This window comes from Heterodontus francisci, chromosome 3, assembly GCF_036365525.1.
Source record: "Heterodontus francisci isolate sHetFra1 chromosome 3, sHetFra1.hap1, whole genome shotgun sequence".
Lineage (NCBI taxonomy): Eukaryota > Metazoa > Chordata > Chondrichthyes > Heterodontiformes > Heterodontidae > Heterodontus > Heterodontus francisci.
The window spans coordinates 50,551,721-50,563,548 of record NC_090373.1 but is presented as its reverse complement, the minus strand read 5'-3'; positions in this window follow the sequence as shown (position 1 = coordinate 50,563,548).

The following is an 11,828-nucleotide window of genomic DNA, read 5'->3' as shown; positions in this document are numbered from 1 at the left end:
ATAGCAATGCTGGAGAGCAAAAATAAATAGGCATCTCCTGTGCCCAGCCTTGTTAATCATTTATTTCTGTAATTTCAATTGCATTTTAAAAAGGCAAGACCATCCTAATAGTTGATGCAATTCAATTGGCAAACCGAGGCTGTGGAGTTTAACAAATAAACCAGAATATTGTACCAAGCTCAGTTTAATACATTGCTGCAAAGTTTAGAATTTACAGGTTGGTGAGAAGAAAATCTCCAAATTGTTTTGTGATGGGTTCAGTTTCTAAATGACTGACAGTTCCTTTCTAACAGAGGGACCTTGGAGTCTGTGCCTACCGATTCCTGACAGGTAGATAAGATGGTGAAGGTGGCATGCGAGATACTTTTCTTTAATCACTGCGTCTAGAGTATAAGAGCAGGAGGGTTAAGCTAGAACTGTGAAAAACACTAGTTAGACCGCAGCTAGAATACTGCTTACAGTTCTGGTCACCAAATTACAGGAAGGATGTGATCAGACAAGAAAGAATACAGCAGAAATTTACAAGGATGTTGCCAGACTGGAGAATTTTAGCTATGAGGAAAGATTGGATAGGCTGTGTTTGTTTTTTTTGGAACAGAGGTGACTAAGGGGAGATTTGGCTGAGGTGTATAAAAGTATGAGGAAACTCGATAGAATGGATAGGAAGGACCTAGTTCTCTTAGCAGAAAGGTCAATAATCGGGGGGCATTGAGTTAAAATAATTGGTGGGAGGATTAGAGGAGAGTTCAGGAACATGTCTTTTGACTCAGATAGTGGTGGACGCCTGGATATGTACCTGAAGTGCTGTAACCTATAGGGCTACGGACCAAGAGCTGGAAGATGCGATTAGACTGGACAGTTCTTTGTCGGTCGGCAGGGACACAATGGGCCAAATGGCCTCTTTATGTGTGGTAAATCTTCCTCTGTTCTATGTTCTAAATCTGAATGGTCAAATACACATATAGCAAGAAATTCAAATAAATCTTTCCCAAGATATAAAACTGCTCAAATTAAACAGCCTGCAGCTGTTTAGCTTAGCCAGGAGGTGCATTCCAGCTCCTTCCAGAATCCAGAAGAAACAGAAATTTTCACAATTGTGGTGCTGTTCCCCAGCAGCCTCCAGCAAGTCCGCTTAAGACCCAATACAAATGGAGTTTGCGTGATACAAGCTCCTCCTATTTATACTCCAATTCTGCAATCAGAGTCCTATAACAGGAGTAGGACCCAGATTTGCTAAAGAAACTGCACAGCACCTGTTTCAGGTGAGCACCCTGGGGGATTAAAGGTAGCCTAATCCAATATGGGGCTAAATTTTGAGTGCAGATCAAATGTGTGATTTTAGCACATTTTTCTCTTTTTACACCTGAAAATGGACAAAAGGCAGTTGAATTTCTCTCCCACTGTGCATTACTTAAAAAGTTATATACAAAAGGTTAGCTTATACTTTTGCAATCTTGCTTTATTATTGCATTCACTTGTGGAGTTAGATGAAAGGATTTTTACTGTAAATATATATAGCATGTAGTACAAGATGTTACTCATGTGGTTGCTCATCTTTCCTTAAATTGCTTGATGTTTTAAACTTAAAACAAGATCTAATGTGAGGTCTACCACTTTTGTAGACTAGAGTGAGATCTACGGAGGCACAAGCCAAGTCGAGTAGTTGGAAGCAATTGCCAGGCCGAGTTTCTGCTTGTTTTCCAGGCCTGTTACCCTCAAATTGCAGTTGGACACTCAAATATATGGAGAGTTGTCCCTGAGAGTTGTCTCTGATAGGGTAGCTTAAGAGTAAGATGGTGAACAAAAATACCAAACATGGCAATAGTCTTTCAATCAAATACCAAACAAAAAAATGCCAAATAATACCAAACATGACAATAATCATCCAATGAAACTTTAAGAAATATCAATAAGTGATGGAAGGTGTCATCGACAGTGTGATCAAGCAGCACTTGCTTAGCAATGACCTGCTCAGTAACGTTTAGTTTGGGTTCCCCCAGGGCCACTCAGCTCCTGACCTCATTACGGCTTTGGCTCAAACATGGACAAAAGAGCTGAACTCAAGAGGTGAGCTGAGAGTGACTGCCCTTGATATCAAGGCAGCATTTGACCGAGTATGGAATCAAGGAGCCATAGCAAAATTGAAGTCAATGAGACTCGGGGGGAAAACTCTCCACTTGTTGGAGTCATACCTAGCGCAAAGGAAGATGGTTGTGGTTGTAGGAAGTTAATCATCTGAGCTCCAGGAGATCACTGCAGGAGTTCCTCAGGGTAGTGTCCTAGGCTCAACCATCTTCAGCTGCTTCCTTCAATCATAAGGTCAGAAGTGGGGATGTTCGCTGATGATTGCACAATGTCCAGTACCATTCACGACTCCTCAGATTCTGAAATAGTCCGTGTAGAAATGCAGCAAGATCTGGACAATATCCAGGCTTAGGCTGATAAGTGGCAAGTAACATTTGTGCCACACAAGTGCCAGGCAATGACCATCTCCAACAAGAGAGAATCTAACCATCACCCCTTGACATTCAATGGCATTACAATCGCTGAGTCCTCCACTATCAACATCCTAGAGCTTACCATTGACCAGAAACTGAACTGGAGTAGCCATATAAATACTGTGGCTCTAAGAGCAGGTCAGAGGCTAGGAATCCTGCAGCAAGTAACTCACCTCATGACTCCCCAAATCCTATCCACCATCTACAAGGCACAAGTCAGGAGTGTGATGGAATACTCTCTACTTGCCTGGATGGGTGCAGCTCCAACAACACTCAAGAAGCTCGACACCATCCAGGACAAAGCAGCCCACTTGATTGGCACCCCATCCACAAACATACATTCTCTCCACCACCGACACACAGTGGCAGCAGTGTGTACCATCTACAAGGATGCACTGCAGCAATGCACCAAGGCTCCTTAGACAGCACCTTCCAAACCTGTGACCTCTATCATCTAGAAGGACAAGGGCAGCAAATGCATGGGAACATCACCACCTGCAAGTTCCCCTCCAAGTCATACACCATCCTGACTTGGAACTATATCGCCGTTTCTTCACTATCGCTGGGTCAAAATCCTGCAACTCCCTTCCTTATAGCACCTACCTCACATGGACTGCAGCGGTTCAAGAAGGCAGCTCACTACCACCTTCTCAATGGCAATTAGGGATGGGCAATAAATACTGGCCAGGCAGCGACGCCCACAACCCATGAATGAATAATTTTAAAAAAATTAAATCCTGATGGAAAATTGCAATATTGTTGTCTTGAAGGTTAACTACTCTTCAGCACATGGCACGTCATAACATTCAAGGCTATGGGCCAAGTGCTGGCAAATGGGATTAGGTAGACAGGCCAGGTGTTTTAATGCATCAGTGCAGATTCGATGGGCCGAAGGGCCTCTTCTGCACTGTATTATTCTGTGATTCTGTGAAATATGAAAGCAATTTAAACAACACATCAAGTGACAAATTAACCTCTGTCTATGATTCTCTCTTTCTGTACTTTCCTCTATAACATATTTCCTGTTCTAAATTCTACATAGAATATACAGCACAGAAACAGACCATCCAACTAAAATGATCCATGCCAGTGTATAGGCTCCACATGCTTCAGTGAGCCCTATCAGCATAATCTTCTAATAAAGTTTCTATTGGTCCTTTCTCCCATACCGTGTTATCCATTTCCAGTCCTTCTGTTGGCAAATCAGTAATCAGCATTTTGTTTCACAGCAGGCTGAATGTTTAACCTTCTATAAACTGCAATTCCTAGCTTCTTCTGAAAATAGCAAGTAACTTCAATCTGTAAATGTTTCTAAACTCAGTTTGTTTTAAAGTAACAAAACTAGGGTTTGAACAATACCTGTGCTTTATGCCTCAATGTATCCTGCCCATTGGGCAAGAAAGCCTCAAAGCTCTGCTTACAAAAACAGGAGAACCATAGAAAAATTACGGCACGGCAGGAGGCCATTCAGCCCATTCAGAGCATCTGGGAGGAGCTTAGGATCAGGCATGGTTCAGCAAGGTGATGTTATCAGGTAGGGAAAGAGAGCACTCCAAAATGGGGCAGAGAACCTGTGTCAGTGGACTAGAGTTTGATACCCCCATAAACACAAACAGAACTCTTGTACACCTCAAACCTGACCTCATTTCTTACATATTGGGCTGAATTTTACCAGACCCTCAGCGCTATGGGGAGAGGCCAGCCTCAACCCCCAACATTGAGAAGGGCCCGCCGCATATTACCAGTGGCGGAGGGACCTCAGTGCGGCACCCCCGCTGCATTCATCTAAATATTTAAAAGAACATAAATAAAATGCAAATTAACTTACCTTCTGGCGGTGGCCATTCCATACTCATTTTACAGCTGCCGATCACAACTTGCGCGCCTTTGGAACCCCATACGGAGTTCCGAGGTGAGACACTGGTGGGGAGGGGCGAAGGAATAAAATTATCAGGGCGGGTGAGGTGGGGAGTGGCTGTGGGGATGATGGGAAGGGGTTGAAGGGCAAATCTGAGAAGGTTGGGGGGAAAGTCCGGGTCAGGAATAAAATTAATTTTGGAGCAATAGGCCTAAAAACAAAGATGAGGGGGGGAGGTGGTAGGAAAGGGCCTCCAGCTTTTATTTAATTTTTTAATTGCAATGTTAAACCTTTAAAAATTCAAATTTCTTCTAAGGGCTTGAAGCCCTTTAAAAATGGATGCCGTTATAGGGGACGCAGCAGCTGCCCCCTCCATGTCATCAGGGGTGGCAGCTCCACCCCCTCTATTTAAATCAGCCCATGCATAATAATATTGCGGGGGCTGTGCAGCGGTACTTCCATGTCGGAAGGCCGCCACTTTCACAGTGTGCTACAGCAAAGCATGACGCGCTGATAAAATTCAGCCCATTCTTTTAACTTATCAGTCTTTGACTTTTTTTTAGTCAAAACAAATGGTCAGGCAGGGTACAGGACAGGCAGCAGTCCTACAGTTGGCGTAGCATCCTGATCCACATAAACAATCAGCCCAGCACCTGTTTCAGGTTGGTGATTAAAAGTGGCCTGATCTAATATGGGGCCTGCTGAGCTGTGACCTGAGACTTTTAAGTTTGCTTTGTTGCTGGTGAAAATGCTCCTGGAAAGTTTAATGACCAGGGAGAAGTAAGGGAATACAAGCAAATGACTTCCACTTGAAAAGACATTTTGGGGGAGATTTTCCAAGACCTTATTGCAGGGCTGGAGCATGGAACAAACAAGTGGCCAGATGAACAATCAAGGGCGCAGTGTGAGGCCCTGCCAGGTGCTGTGTGGTGTCAGAAAATGTATCCCCTATTGATGACTGCACTTTAGAAATTTCTAGATACTCAAAAATCGATCTATCTGATTCAAAACTAGACAGATGGCACCCTAATTGCTTCCATCACAGCACTTCATCTACTGAAGTACATGGAAGCATGACTTTCAGTTGAAGCAAATTCATATATATTCCTTTTGATCAAGGTTGTCCAACATATGGGCCATGGGCCATAATCCGACCCGCCAAAGATTTCCGTCCGGCCCACCAAGGATGAGAAAATTCCGCTGGAAATCTGCAATTGGCCTCTTTCAGCCCACCAAAGCCTTCTGTGATTAGCAACAGCTGCAGCTTCTTTACTGATGCCCGAACCGCATTCCATTGCGGCCCCAGGCGCAGCACTGGCTCTGCCTGCGTATGAATCTGGCCTGGGCCTCGGGCTCTTCATTTCCATCACCATCACCAAGGAGAAGTCGCCCGAGGAGGTGGCAGGAGCCCAGGCCCCAGAGCTTGTGGGCAGACAATGTCTACTTCTGCAAGCAAAAACAATGCCAGGTATCTATGTTCAACATAGTGATAAGAAAGTAAGTTAATAAATCAGTCTTCTCATTTCAAACTTGTTCACAGAAATGCACATTGTTTGTGGTTTTGGTTAATAGTAAAATAAATTTATAATACCTCCATACACAAATCAGCCATGACCTGATAGAATGGCGGAACAGGTTCGAGGGACCAAATAGCCTATTCCTGTTCATATGTTTGTATATTTATCTTTCTGAAATTTGTTCACCAGCCCCCTATGTAGGACAAAAATTATAATGCGGCCCCTCAGGTGACAAGGTTGGACACCCCTGCTTTAGGCTGATTAAGGAATTATCTAGTGGTGCGAGACCCCTTGGGGATGAGCGACCATAATATGATAGAATTCTTCATCAAAATGGAGAATTATGCAGTTGATTCTGCGACAAGGGTCCTGAATCTTAGTAAAGGAAACTACGAAGGTATGAGGCACGAGTTGGTAATGACGGATTGGGAAACATTATTTAAAGGGTGGATAGGCAATGGCAAACATTTAAAGAGCACATGGATGAACTGCAACAATTGTTTATTCCTGTCTGGCGCAAAAATAAAATGGGAAAGGTAGCCAAACCAAGGCTTACAAGGGAAATTAGAGATAGCATTAGATCAAAGGAAGAAGCATATAAATTTGCCAGGAAAAGAACAGAACTGAGGATTGGGAGCAGTTTAGAATTCAGCAAAGGAGAACCAAGGGATTGATTAAGAAGGGGAAAATAGAGGACGAGAGCAAGCTTGCGGGGAACATAAAAACTGACTGTGTAAACATGTCTATAGGGATGTGAAGAGAAAAAGATTGGTGAAGACAAATGTAGGTCCCTTACAATCAGAAACAGGGGAATGTATTATGGGGAATAAAGAAATGGCTGACCAACTAAATGCATACTTTGATTCTGTGTTCACAAAGGAGGACACAAATATCATACCATGTTGGGGAACACAGAGCTTAGTGAGAGAGAGGAACTGAAAGAAATCAGTATTAGTAGAGAAATGGTGATGGGGAAATTGATGGGATTGAAGGCCAATAAATACCCAGGGCCTGATGGTATGCATCCCAGAGTACTTAAGGAAGTGGCCCTAGAAATAGTGGATGCATTGGTGGTCATCTTCCAGGATTCCATAGACTCTGGAACAGTTCCTACAGATTGGAGGGTAGCTAATGTAACCCCACTATTTAAAAAGGGAGGTAGAGAGAAAGCAGGGAATTATAGACCAGCCAGCCTGACGTTGGTAGTGGGGACAATTTTCCTATATGTTTCTATGTTTCTATATATTTATAGAATCCAGACATAATAAGTAATTAGTTTTATTCTTAATAATCTGATTTTTAAAAGTATATGATTTCTCAAATGCTTAATCTACCAACCAACATAAAGGAAATCGTTTTCACATTACTTTCATTGTCAATCATTGCAACAAGAGGAAAACCTGAATAAATAGTCCTTCCGAAAAGGTGGGGTGATGTTGATTTTAATTACCTCAAAATAAAATAGATTGGGAGAGAGGATTTTCTAAACAGAGTAAATGCAAAAGCCCTTCTTGACTCAGCATTCATACAGGTAGCAGGAAAAAGACTCGACTTGATAAAGTATTAGTATTGAGGTTGAAATGCTAGGCCATTTAAAGATGATACATCATAGACTCACAAAATCATGGACACTATAATGCAGAAGGTATCTATCACAGCTACTAAGTGGGGTTACTTCTCTCATCTCATTGCCGTGCCTTATCTCTCTTCTTTCATATTGTTACATGGAATCAAGCTGTTTTCCTAGGTCATGCTCAGTAAAGGATGCAGGATGAACTTCCAGTGAAATCTCCAGTTTTAATTGGGAGTCTGCCAATCCCAGGAGTAAAGTTATGGTGTTGCAGTTGAGTATATGCTGCAGCATCTGAAAGGGGAGAGACTAATATGAAAGGCAGCAGAGCCCCCTAAGTGCTATGTGACAGCACCATCGATGGTGTCAATTTTGCCAATGCAGCACAGGTAGAATAAAAGAAAATATACCCAGCATCAGTAAAGTTCAATTTATAACCAAGAATAGAGTAATCTTAATGATATGGAAATTTGATTATAAAACATGTTGAGATAGATAAAAATGGCATTGGGAGCTGAATGGACATAACAGGAATATGACAAATAAAAGGAGAGGAGAAATGTCTTTCTATTTCCTGAAAGATGGAGGCATAGGGTTGGGCAATTAAAGAAAATGGGGAAGGAGGGCACCTGCTGTATTCTGGCTCCCTGGCCAACCACCCATGGCCCACTCTGATGCATGTAAACAATGGCAAGGGGGAGAGTTTGGGATTCCAGCTGGTTTCTCTCCATTTCGTCTTTGTACCACTGATGGAGGGAAAGACCAGGATAAAGGAGATAGTAGGGGGACTGTCACAGTGAGGAGCAAGAGTCCTGACTAGAAAGTGAGGAATCTGACCACCTCTCCCTCTTCTAACCTCTCCAATTGCATGTTCTATGGCTGTTGGACTTATTCAGAGCTCATTCAAAAGGCAATGTGGTGCAATCAGGGGTTTTTGTCCTCTTTAACATTGGCTCTGCCCCTTTCAGATGCTGCAGCATATACTTCACTGTAACACCATAACTCTAATCCTTGAGATTGGCAGACTCCCACTTAAAACTGGAGATTCCACCAGAAGCTCATCCTGCATCCTTTTTTGAGCCTGACCCAGGAAAACAGCTTGTTTCCATAGAGGAGACAGACTGATGAGCGAAGTCCCACATCTGGTAGCAACTGACCCTTAAGAAAAATACCCCTGCAATTGTTTGAACAGATTTAAGCAAAAACAGAAAAAAAGAGATTGTAAAATCTACTAAAGTCAAAACAGTCAGGTAGAAATTCATGTTGAGCAGCAATACAAAACAGATGGTATTGAGCTGTCTCTGTTACACTCCCCCCTTGATATTCAGTCCTATTGAAATCACCGGCTCAGACAAATTTTAACCCAGTACATAGCTGTTTGTCACTCTAAATAGGTCATTTAAAAAGGAGGATTTATCTCCTGTACCACCAAGTATTATAATCGTTCATCCCTTTTTATTCTTTCTGTCATTTTTAAAATTACTTCATAACTATTTGTTGGAATTTTGCATTTGTTACATGGCAGGCAACATTTTTCATTTTAAACCACATCATCTATTAGAGAGAAATCTTTCCAAAAAAATGTTCGGCAAATCCATCCTTTTTGACTTACAAACCCACAAATCAACAATAAGTATGTGTCATGGTCACAAGAAAAATGATGAATGGATCTTCAGACTCTCCTCCCTCCCGAAACAAAAAACAGGATGTCAAACACTTTAAAAATTGATTCCTGTTTACCCTTTATGTGTAATTCAGAGTTCAAAACAGTGAGGGGGGGATCTCACAGAAACCTATAAAATTCTAACAGGACTTGACAAGGTAGATGCAGGAAGGATGGTGGGGGAGTCCAGAACCAGGGGTCATAGTCTAAGGATACGGGATAAACCTTTCAGGAATGAGATGAGGAGAAATTTCTTCACCCAGAGAGTGGTGAGCCTGTGGAATTCGCTACCACAGAATGCAGTTGAGGCCAAAACATTGTATGTTTTCAAGAAGGAGTTAGATTTTGCTCTTGGGTCTAAAGGGATCAAAGGGTATGGGGCGAAAGCGGGAACAGGCTACTGAGTTGGATGATCAGCCATGATCATCATGAATGGTGGAGCAGGCTCAAAGGGCCAAATGGCCTACTCCTGCTCCTATTTTCTATGTAATTCATATTTTTTTGTGGATAAGCACTGTTTAAAGCTTTAGTCTCGGTTGTACTAATCCAGGTTCAATTCCTTTTTTTTCACTCATTATCAAATAATGTGAAACCACAATTGGACTTCACCAATCTTCAATAGGAAAATCAGTTTTGAGTCATCAGTCTTGGAAATTACTGTAATAGATAGTTTATTTTTGAAGAAAAGGTTCTTTATAATTCTATTTCTATAATTTCAAAGATATAGTTCTTTATGCTTTGCATGTTTACCTCATCTGTGTAAGACATTAAGCTTTTATTTATAGTTTTGGGTTTCATGTACAATTCCACAACAATGCAGATGGGAGTGTAATCAGTTTGACTTTTACATCTAAAGCAGTCATGCATTATATAACAGACAGCTGTGTCCAGAGGTAAAAGAGTTCCACAGTCATAACTCTTTCTCTTTCTCCGGCTTAAACTAAAGACTTGTCATGACCATTCCAGAGACCAGGCTTCTGAATGGTTAATTTTTCTTACTATAATATGAAACAAATATTCTGCTGCAGCTCCTAGTGGCAAAGTCAAACTCATATGAAAACAGAATAGACAGTACAGCATGTTTGTACAGAGTATGGTACAAAGCTGTAAGTTGCTGTTCCGAAGACGGGTCACTGACCCGAAACGTCAACTCTGCTTCTTTCCACAGATGCTGCCAGACCTGCTGAGTGGTTCCAGCATTTCTTGTTTTTATTTCAGATTTCCAGCATCCGCAGTATTTTGCTTTTATGTTAAGTTGCTGTTCCCTCACTATGTAGTTCTCTACGTGACCAGTGCTTGACATTGCCTGCACAATTCGGGAGGCACTTAGCAGAGACCAAGAGCTTTATCAGTGAGAGAAGGAAACTCCATAGACACCAACCTAGAACATTAACTAAGATGAGCAACAACTTTAGAAATATTCAGTACTCAAAAGCTGAAAACTCAAATGGCCTTACACATAGGTACGCAACATGTGAAAATAAATTATGTGCTTTATGTTTTTCATACCAAATATTAGAAAGAATTACAGAATAAACATTATAGCTCAGCTGTGGTTCAGTGGGTAGTACTCTTGCCTCTGAATTAGAAGATTGCTAGTTCAAGTCCCACTCCAGAGACTTGAACACAAAACGTAGGCTGCTACTCCAGTGTAATATGGAGGGAGTATTACACTGACTTTCAGATGAGATGCCAAACTGAGGCCCTGTCTGTTCTCTCAGGTGGATATAACATACCCCATGATACTATTTTGACCAAGTACAGGGGAGCTTTCCTCAGTGTCCTGGTCGATAATTATCCCTCAACCAACATCATGAAAAACACAAATGATCTGGTCATTATCAAATTGCTATTTGGGAAGCATGCTGTGTGCAAATTGACTGCCAAGTTTACGGTATTATAAGAATGATCGCAGTTCAAAAGTGCTTCATTAACTGTGAAATGCTTTGGAACATCCTGAGGTCATGATCGGCGCTATATAAATAAAAGTCTTTCTTTATAACATGACTAAAAGGTGTAATAGTAATGGTAGCTTTATTGTAATATCCCTAAATTATTGAAGTAGACGTATTAACAACAATTAATTTAATACAAATGACAAATTATTGTAAAGGATATAACTATCACTAAATGATGGCAAAGGAGATTCAAGGTTCAAAAATTTAATAATCTGTACCCTGTAATACCACAACAGTTAAGCAGGTTTTGTAAATTGTTTTTAACAGAATAGCTTTGTACTGTGAAGCTTATACAATTATAATGATGGGCCGGCTTTTGTGAAATGAATAACAGTGAGTCTGTAAGTAAATTGGACAGCAACTTCTGGTATTCACATACGCACAGTTAAACTCGGAAATGGAGAAGCTGCCATCAAGGATACCCTGCTCCTCCACAGGGTGCACCACTGAAGTCCTCACTGATAGAATGGGCACTGAAATGAATGCAATGACCTGTACTTGGGGTATTTGCCCACTAGCTCCCCACTAAAGATGGCCGCAAAGGTTTAGGCTGGTGCATTCAGGAATGAGGGAATTTTTAATGGCGTGATCAATGATAACATGTTAGAAATGTCTGCTCAGGCAAGATTAACAGAAGACATTTGGGGTGAAATTTTGGTCTTCGGCAAAAGCACAAAATGGGCAATAATCATTCAATGGAAAATGAAATAGGGCACGGTGTAAAGCAGACTGCCAATTCGTTAACATTTGTTCCATGCTTTCAC